This window comes from Argentina silus (assembly GCF_951799395.1).
Source record: "Argentina silus genome assembly, chromosome: 21".
NCBI lineage: Eukaryota > Metazoa > Chordata > Actinopteri > Argentiniformes > Argentinidae > Argentina > Argentina silus.
This window is the reverse complement of record NC_139675.1, coordinates 10,792,267-10,802,266: the sequence shown is the minus strand read 5'-3', so window position 1 is coordinate 10,802,266 and position 10,000 is coordinate 10,792,267. Positions and strand designations below refer to the sequence as shown.

At 49.6% G+C, this 10,000-nt stretch overlaps 1 protein-coding gene across 1 annotated transcript in view; it reads left to right on the top strand.

Moving 5' to 3' along the window:
* Nucleotides 1-10,000, top strand: part of sgcz (sarcoglycan zeta) — a gene marked incomplete at its 3' end in the record, with an annotated part of 145,836 nt that overhangs the window by 55,840 nt on the left and 79,996 nt on the right. The window lies entirely within an intron of this gene.

The following is a 10,000-nucleotide window of genomic DNA, read 5'->3' as shown; positions in this document are numbered from 1 at the left end:
TCATAGCATCTGGTGTCCTTGTTGGACGCACGCACGCACGGGCGCACGGGTGGGCCCCGCGCACGGGCGCGTGCATTAGCACACACACACTTTCACACACACACACACACGCGCACACACACGCACACACATACACACACACAGATAGATTCCAGTAGTTCACACTCTGGCACTTCCGTAGTGGGGAGGAGTAGTTTTCATACTTTCACAATCTCTCTCTCTCTCTCTCACACTTACACACACACACACACACACACACACACACACACATACACACACACACACACACACACACACACACACACACACACACACACACCACACACACACACACACACACACCACACACACACACACACACACACACACACACACACACACACCACACACACACACACACACACCACACACACACACACACACACACACACACACACACACACACACACACACACGTGAAATGCGTAGCCAGGAATTAGTTGGTGGGCCTGTGGACCATAGGGTGGGCCGGAACTGAATCACTGAAACCAACAGGACCTACGCACTCCAGAACGCACATTTAAACTGTGCATGACGAACGCACACAGTAGCCGAGACAACACAGCCAACGCAACATCTGCCGACCGCATCGTGCATCACAAAGAGCAGGTGGCTGTTTGTGTACCTACTCAGTACAGGGGCATTTGGATTTTTCCAGGCTGTCACACATCTTTTGACAAATGATATGACAATATCTATAATTGTGGATAGGCTCTGTGTACCGTACTCCACCGTCACAGTGCTTCTGAGCTTAGACACCACAACCACTCCATTTTAGAAGAAATGAGCATAAATGTCTTTTGATATTCCTTAGAGAGGCATTTAATGGTGGGCAGGCAGTCGCGGTAGGTGAAACTGATGGATAACAGTTTTGAGTTTTGTCGTGTGTCAAGATTTGACCATTTTTGACAGATTCGACGACATCAATAATTAGGTACGATATCAGAACGCTGCCCCACAGAGCTATGCGTCTGCACGGCGCTGTCCTTTGAAACTCTGATGCGCCCCAGGTCCCCGTGCGTAAATGAGGCATTAGGCTCACGGTTATTTGCCGAATGATGGACTGTGATGTTACAGGGCAGCGATGCCATCGGAACCAATCCCAATCGGGCGTGAATCACACCAGCGACACACAGCTACACACTGCTAGCCTATACCTATGCGTGTCTTTTTGTTTGGCGTTTGTTTAAGAAACGGTAAAAACAATGTGCTTTTATGTGTCGAGCAGGACATGACTCTGACAAGAACCAGGAGGTTTCTTCAGAAAGGGAACCGAGAAAATCATCATTGACTTCTGTACGTGGTCTGTTGGCGAATTTGAAGACAGAGCTTTGTTTTGCCGTCATGGTTTTCACAGATGAAATTAATATAAGCGTGTGGTAGAATGACGTGTTCCAGACACGAGACAGTACATTGACGACAATAACCCTCCCATGATAGTGTATGTTCTAATATTTTTTGATAGGTACAGTGTACAGACACAGAATATACTTGATACAGTATGCATACTGCCCCTGTCTCCACACACACACGTACACGCACACACACGCACACACAAACACATACACACACCCCCCCCCCCCCCACACACACACACACACACACAGACACACATGCGCGCGCACACACACACTACGCAACGGGGAGCCCTTTTAATTAGAAACCTCCGTTTTGAAAACGAGGCCCTGGACATTGTTACCCCCCGAGGGCCCCTGCAGGTCTGAGAAACACAGAGAGAAGAAAGAGGCGTTGAAGATTAAAGCCTGTTTGAAAATAGCTCAATTTTCCTGCCATGCTGTTGCTGAGGGGAGCGGGCAGCAGCCCCGCTGCTCTGTTTAATACTACAGTCAAGGAATTGAGGGAGGGACAGAGGTAGAGAGAGGGGGAGGGAGGGAGGGAGGTACAGAGGTAGAGAGAGGGGGAGGGAGGGAGGGAGGGACAGAGGTAGAGAGGGGGAGGGAGGGAGGTACAGAGGTAGAGAGAGGGGGAGGGAGGGAGGGACAGAGGTAGAGAGATGGGGAGGGAGGGAGGGACAGAGGTAGAGAGAGGGGGAGGGAGGGAGGGAGGGAGGGAGAGAGATGGGGAGGGAGGGAGGTACAGAGGTAGAGAGAGGGGGAGGGAGGGAGGGACAGAGGTAGAGAGATGGGGAGGGAGGGAGGGAGGTAGAGAGAGGGGGAGGGAGGGAGGGAGGGAGAGAGATGGGGAGGGAGGGAGGTACAGAGGTAGAGAGAGGGGGAGGGAGGGAGGGAGGTACAGAGGTAGAGAGATGGGGAGGGAGGGAGGGAGGGAGGGAGGGAGGGAGATAGAGAGATGGAGGGAGGGAGGGAGAGAGATAGAGAGATGGGGAGGGAGGGAGGTACAGAGGTAGAGAGAGGGGAAGGGAGGGAGGGAGGGAGATAAAGAGATGGGGAGGGAGGGAGGTACAGAGGTAGAGAGAGGGGGAGGGAGGGAGGGAGTGAGATGGAGGGAGGGAGGTACAGAGGTAGCGAGATGGGGAGGGAGGGAGGTACAGAGGTAGAGAGAGGGGGAGGGAGGGACCGAGGTAGAGAGATGGAGGGAGGGAGGGAGGGAGGGTCGCGCAACTTATCACCTTCCTGTGACTGTCTCTGTCTTTCTTCTGGGTTTTTTTCCCTGTCCAACCTTGAGAATATAATGACTGTTTGTTTGTGTCTGTTTGTCTTTGTGTCAAAAGACAGATAGGTGAGATGAGAGAGAGAGAGAGAGAGAAAGGGAGGGGGGGGGGGGAGAACATGTGACAGTGGGTGTTGATGGTTTCACACCACAGGTGAGGAGCATTGTAGTATATACTGTAAGTACAGCTGAAGTTGCACAGCAGCAGACCAAATAGAGCCCTCGCAGGCAGACACACACGCACGCACGCACGCACACACACACACACACACACACACACGCACGTAAGCAAGCACGCATGCACTCACGATCCTCTGATCGTGAGTGGGTGCTGGATACAGGGCAAAAAACATGCACTCCAGCTGGGCTAAGAAGCCCAACACGTATTGTTTGAAATACCGTCATTTTGTGACACAGGTCATTTGCCTGTCGTACATGGAATTCCATACCGTGTCAAACGATGAAAGGAACACTCATGAAACCATTTCCATCCAGCGATGTTCATGTCTCGGCGAGATGAAATCCGCTTTCGGTCTGAATACAACACTTGTCCTTTTTTATTTATTATTTTAAAATATATTTTTAGGGCATTTCTGCTTCATTGGGATAGAGATAGTAGAGGTTGACAGGAAGGATGGGCGAGAGAGAGAGAGGAGGGATGACATGCAGGATATGTCGATGGCCGGAATCGAACCAGGGACCTTGCGATGATGCGGTATGCGCCTTCGTGTGCTACGCCACCGAGCGCCCCGCAGCACTTGTCCTTGACTGGGTGATTCTTTTTTTTCCGCCATGGCCGGCGTTCAAATTCATTACCGCTACACGACTGATCGTGTCGTCGATAAAGAGAGGTCCGAGACCCTGACCCCCCAAACACACCCGTCCCCGTCGGAGGCCCGTGTAGTCGGGGTGAAGCGGGGCGAGGGTAATTTCCATCATCCCCAGCCAGGCCCATCTCGCATCATTGGTTCATTAGCATTGTCCTTTAACGAGCAGATCAAACGTGAGGGTAATTAAAAGATCATAATCACTGCGGCGGCGGCGGCGGCAACGCATGCCCCGGTGCATTGTGGGAAGGCTCTTTTTTTTTTTTTGGGGTGCGTGTGTCTAGCCGCTTGGCCGAGCAGAGAGTGTGTTTGTTTGTGTTTTGTGTTTTGTGCTTTGTGTGTGTGTGTGTGTGTGTGTTAGATGTTGGGCTATACACACACACACACACACACACACACACAAAGTAGGCCACTATACTGACATATTTATGTATTTATGTCCTAACACATGCATTCTGTATACATTGACATTGAGGGGCAGCAGCTTATAGCTGGCCACATTAGTATTGCAGCGCTGTGCCTCTTGGCAAGGACGTCATTGTGAATGAGAATTGATTCTCAACTGACTTACCTAGTGATATTAAGGTTCAATAAATAATAATACATAAAAAGGTTATAGGCTAAGTGAGCTTCTGGCGGTTAGCTAGGGGTCTCTCTCTCTCTCTCTCCCTCCCTCCTCCCTCCTCCCTCCATCTCCACTCCCAGATACAGTTTATGTTTATGGGGATTAGATTGAAATGACAGTCGGCCTGTTTACGTGCAAATTCCACATCAGAGTACCTGGCTGTCATAACTCTAATGCTGTGTGTGTGTGGGTGTGTGTATGTGTGTGTGTGTGTGTGTGGGTGTGTGTGTGTCTTTTTCGAGGGGTCCAACACCTAGTGCCGGGAGGGAGACGGGGGCCATGCTGGGGAAACGATTCATTGCGTTATTTACATAATTTATCCGCTCGCCGCGTATAAATACACCTGGATCCCCGGCCGAGTTACAACCCTAACCTTTCGCATCACCCATTCATAATGGATGGAGACTGCCGGCTTCTGCTGCTGTGGGGAGGCTGTCTTGTTCAAGGGCATCCCAGACACAATGGCCTCATCGGTTTACAGGCAGCGTGAGTTACGGCTATTGTGTTCCAGGCAGCCACAGGCAGGTCTATCATGACACGAATGCTCAATACTGTACAGCACAGACCTGCAGTTACCCGTAGTGTCGTGTAGAACATCGGGAAATTCAAATATTTAGTGCTACAGTACGATACTGTTCCACCAGTGTTCATATGTGAGAGAAAAGATTCAATAAGAAGTGTTTATACGACTTGTACTCAAGTGATGGAACATGAGAGGTGCCAGTACTTCCTTAAGGGGAGCACCAGGACGATGACACGTTGCTCAAAGCGAACCGTGATGACGATGCGTTCATAGCGCGTTATAAGACTTGTTATAAGCATGTACAGTACAGTATGACAGCAGTGGAACGTCTCATAGCATCTCATACTGATCCTGAGCTCTCGGCAGCCATTTTGTTTTTCAGTTGTCAGTTGAAAAATGTTTCTTTTTAGACAGACATAACATATTACGATATATACACAGTTAGACAGTATAGACCGTGATAAGGCATCGTACGTGCCTATACTGAGTCATTATAACACATTAGAAGCGTGTGTGCCTCAGAAAGTGTTACCCAACTGACAGCCTTGACACAGTGCGTTAGCATGCTAGCAACAGCATGTACTGTACTGGCAACCAGACGTCACGCTGAATTCATATGAATTCATCCAAAAAGCTGAATTCGTAGATCCCCTGTCATGGATAAATGACCACGAAGGAGACCACTCCGTCTGTAGTCCCACCGAGCTTCATTCAAGCTTATGCACAGGGAGAACCGACTCAAAGAACTACAGTAACCATCAGGCATGGATATAGTCCGCCCTGAGGGAGGGCGTCGGTATACATTAAGACAGCAGTCAGCCTAGAGGCTGCAGGAAGTCCCATCCATTATCCATACGCTGTGAACCAATAGGAAGAGAGAGCGGGCACAGCCACTTCCCCAATGTGGACGTTTGCCTCAAGCTGGACAAAGGCACTGACGCTGCACTGTACTGTACTGTACGGCACGTGAGGTAAATGAGATACAGTACGTTCTATACGTACCCATCAACAAACACGTGAGGTAAATGAGATACAGTACGTTCTATACGTACCCATCAACAAACACGTGAGGTAAATGAGATACAGTACGTTCTATACGTACCCATCAACAAACACGTGAGGTAAATGAGATACAGTACGTTCTATACGTACCCATCAACAAACACGTGAGGCAAATGAGATACAGTACGTTCTATACGTACCCATCAACAAACACGTGAGGTAAATGAGATACAGTACGTTCTATACGTACCCATCAACAAACACGTGAGGTAAATGAGATACAGTACGTTCTATACGTACCCATCAACAAACACGTGAGGTAAATGAGATACAGTACGTTCTATACGTACCCATCAACAAACACGTGAGGCAAATGAGATACAGTACGTTCTATACGTACCCATCAACAAACACGTGAGGTAAATGAGATGCAGTACGTTCTATACGTACCCATCAACAAACACGTGAGGTAAATGAGATGCAGTACGTTCTATACGTACCCATCAACAAACACGTGAGGCAAATGAGATACAGTACGTTCTATACGTACCCATCAACAAACACGTGAGGTAAATGAGATACAGTACGTTCTATACGTACCCATCAACAAACACGTGAGCGGAGATAAAACGCTTATACAGCATTATTGAACAGCAAAAACAATTCCTGGTGAGGAGACAGACAATTTCCCAAGTCTCCACACGCGTTTTCCACTGTCTGTATGTAACGGAAGAGGAGTCTCTACAAATCAATAGCACAGCTAACGTGTGTGTGTGTGTGTGTGTGTGTGTGTGTGTGTGTGTGTGTGTGTGTGTGATGTGTTAGGAGGTAGGTGTTGTAGTTCACAGTATAGGCTGTTAGGGGAAAGTAGCAGAGTGTGTCCTCTGTCACAATTAGTGACACGGTCGTCGGCGCAATCTGCCGGGACAGTTGTCATCATGATCCTCGTGAGACACACAACAGCAATGATCACCTCCACCCGTGCTCTGTTGCCTCTACGGTCTGCCTCTGTGTCTGAATTAGTGCCACACACACACACACACACACACACACAGGAGCACACACACACACACACACTGAACTACAACTGTGTGTATTTGTGTATTTGCACATGGGGATTTAACTGTGCTCCCACCACTGTCATTTTCTCCCCTGCTGCAAATGTTCAACTGATTGCGGAAAGTTATTTTCCGTGTGTGTGTGTGTGTGTGTGTGTGTGTCTGTGTGTGTGTGTGTGTGTGTGTGTGTGTGCGTGTGTGTGTCCGTGCGTGTGTGTGTGTGTGTGTGTATCAATTCAGGAGGTGAAGGAGCGGAAGGAAAACGAGAGGGAGAAAGAGTCTTTACTGAAAGGGCAGACGTGAAAAATAACTTTCCACAATCAGCTGAACATTTGCAGCAGGGCAAAATTACAGTGGCGGGAGCACAGTTGGCACACACACACACACACACACACACACACACACACACACACACACACACACACACACACACACACACACACGTCTACCCCCTACTGGTGGATAAGGCGGGAGGGTCCATTGGCGAGCACAGTGCAGGACGTGAGCAGAATAAAGACGGCCGCTTAGCATGCCTTGCAAAAGAGGAACCGGTCTGATGAAATAGAAAACGAGATGTTTGATATCCCTCGTTCTCAGGAGGAGGAGGAGGGGATGAAGGAGGGAAGGGAGGGATGCCGCATGGACGCAGAAGGAAAAGAGGATGAGAACGCTGATTTTCCGAGATTGGATATAGATATATGTGAAGGGGGGAGAGGAGGGAGGAGGCGGGAGAGAGAGAGAAAGATGAACGACATGAAATTAACTCTTTCTCATTTGCCGTGCATTTCTCTCTCTTTCCCTCTCTCCCCCTCTTTCTCTCATTCCCCACCTCCCTCCCTCTCTCTCCCTCTCTCTCTCTCTCCCCCTCTCTCTCCCTCTCTCTCTACTCAGCATGTAGAAATTCAGCAGGCCTCAGCACTGATATATGAAGGTGCATAAAGTGACCTGGACATGAGTGACTGCAGGGTGTAAATCTGGCGTGCATGCACACATACACACACACATACACACACACACACACACACACACACACACACACACACACATACATACACATACACATGCACATGCACATGCACACACACACACACACACACACACACACACATAAACATACACACATACACATACACACATACACATACACATGCACACGCACACATGCACACATACGCACATGCACATACACGCGCACGTGCACGCACACACACACACACACACACACATTCACAGAGAGGAAGAGAGAGAGAGAGAGGGGGGGGGGCAGAGGGAGAGAGAAGGGAGGATGGTGAGGTGAATAGGTGAAGAGAGGAGGATGGGGAAGAGAGGAGGATGGGGAAGAGAGGGTGGCAAGAGTGAAGGAGACAGAGGGAATGAGCAATAAAGACAAGGAGAGGCTGTGGGGGAGGAGGGGGAGGAGGGGGGGAGGGCGATCTCACTGAGCAGCATCATAAAACTTGTGTGCTGATTCTGTCACCGGGAGAGATTTACACAAACACACACACACACACACACACACACGCACACACACACACACACCCACACAAACACACGTCCATCACCTCTCTCTTCCAGAGGACTAGCACACACACACACACACACACACACACACACACACACACACACACACACGTCCATACACACAAAGGTATGCCTATTTACCATTATCTTACCCCCTTGACAGAGAATGACAGAGAAAAATGCAATATTTTCTCGTCCTTCCCTCAAAGTCACAACTCTATTACCTCCGTGAGTTAATATGCCGTGGGCCACCGCCGCCGCATTCCTCTCACTGGCTCCTTTGAAGTAATGCAGATATTTAACTGATCTCTGACCTGTTGGTATAGAAATAAGCCTATTTACTGGAATTGAACTGCGAGTGTAGGAGCTGTTCCCAGTCCCAGCATCCCCTGTTGGCTTAATTAGCAGTGCGGCAATATGCAGCACTGCCCCTGTGGGCCAGCTGTCACGGCATCAACCAGCCTGTAGGGGGAGACCTCACCAGGGAGCGCTGATCAGGAGAGCAGCCTCGTTTGCTCCGGTTAACATGTTCTGTCGCTCCTAACCGCTGATTGGGGATTTGGGACATGCATATCCCGAGACCACACAGTTCTGATTACTTCCGATCACTTCCGATCTTCCGCCGTAGATTGAAAACCCATCTCTTCAGGCTACATCTTAACAGTCCCTCCTAAAGACAGCTTCACCCTCACTACCCCCCCTATACTAATCCTAACCCCAACCCTAGAGACCTCTTCATCCCCGCTACCCTCCCTGTACAAGCTCTTTCCTGCTAATAAAATAAATAAATAAATGAAAAATAGCCTACTGGCATTACGCCTGCCTATAGCCCCTGGTGTGAGCATTGATTACTTTGTCTTATGATGACTGTTGGATAGATTCACTTACTTAAACAAATGTATTGTTGTAAGTCTTTGGATAAAGGCGTCTGCTAAATGCCAAAAATGGAAATGGAAATGACCGGTTTTAAAAGGCCAGGTTTGGTTTACGTTTTCAAGACGACGCGTGAAGCAGCCCGTCGTTGAAGCTTCTGATACCAACGATTCTCCAGTGTTGAGCTGGTCACCGACCGTGTCCCTTAACCCCCCCCCCCCCCGACACGGGTCCACGTGACAGAATCATCGCAAAAATAACAACAATAACAACAATAACCCCAAAGACACAGAAATATCCGGTTTCACCAAACTCCGGGAGTCCAGCGTACGAGCAGCGACCAGCGTACGAGCTCGTCACGATATATAAACGTGCCCCCCTCGTCCGCGCCCCGCCCCGCCCCGCCGTTGCCTTTCCTGCGAGGAGCGGTAAACGGAAACAATAACAGGGCCACAGTGTGGCGGGCGGCCATGATTGACAGATAGTGACAGATAGTGACAGGGGAGCAGGGAGGGAAGAGAAGGAGAGAGTGAGAGGGCTTGTCAGCCAGAGGCCATCTGACAGGTACGGTGGGGGAGGGGACGGGGACCGGGACGGGGGTTGCTGAGACCGGAGTTGATCGTCTGCAGGTACAACAGCAGCTTAGAGGAACACCATAGAATGACGGCGTCACGCCCGTGGGGGGAAAACAGCTACTATCGGAGATTGTCAAAATATTTGAAGAAATACTCCTTGATTACGACTCTTAAACCTTTGTTATTCGATGGAGTGGAGCCCAATACCTCTTCAACGCCATCACTGACCGACTGGTGGACACCGGCAGCCAATCCACACGCAGGATATTGCAGGGCTGACAGATGCGAAATCCAATCGTCTGTGTTCTAATTGACACAGCCCTTCA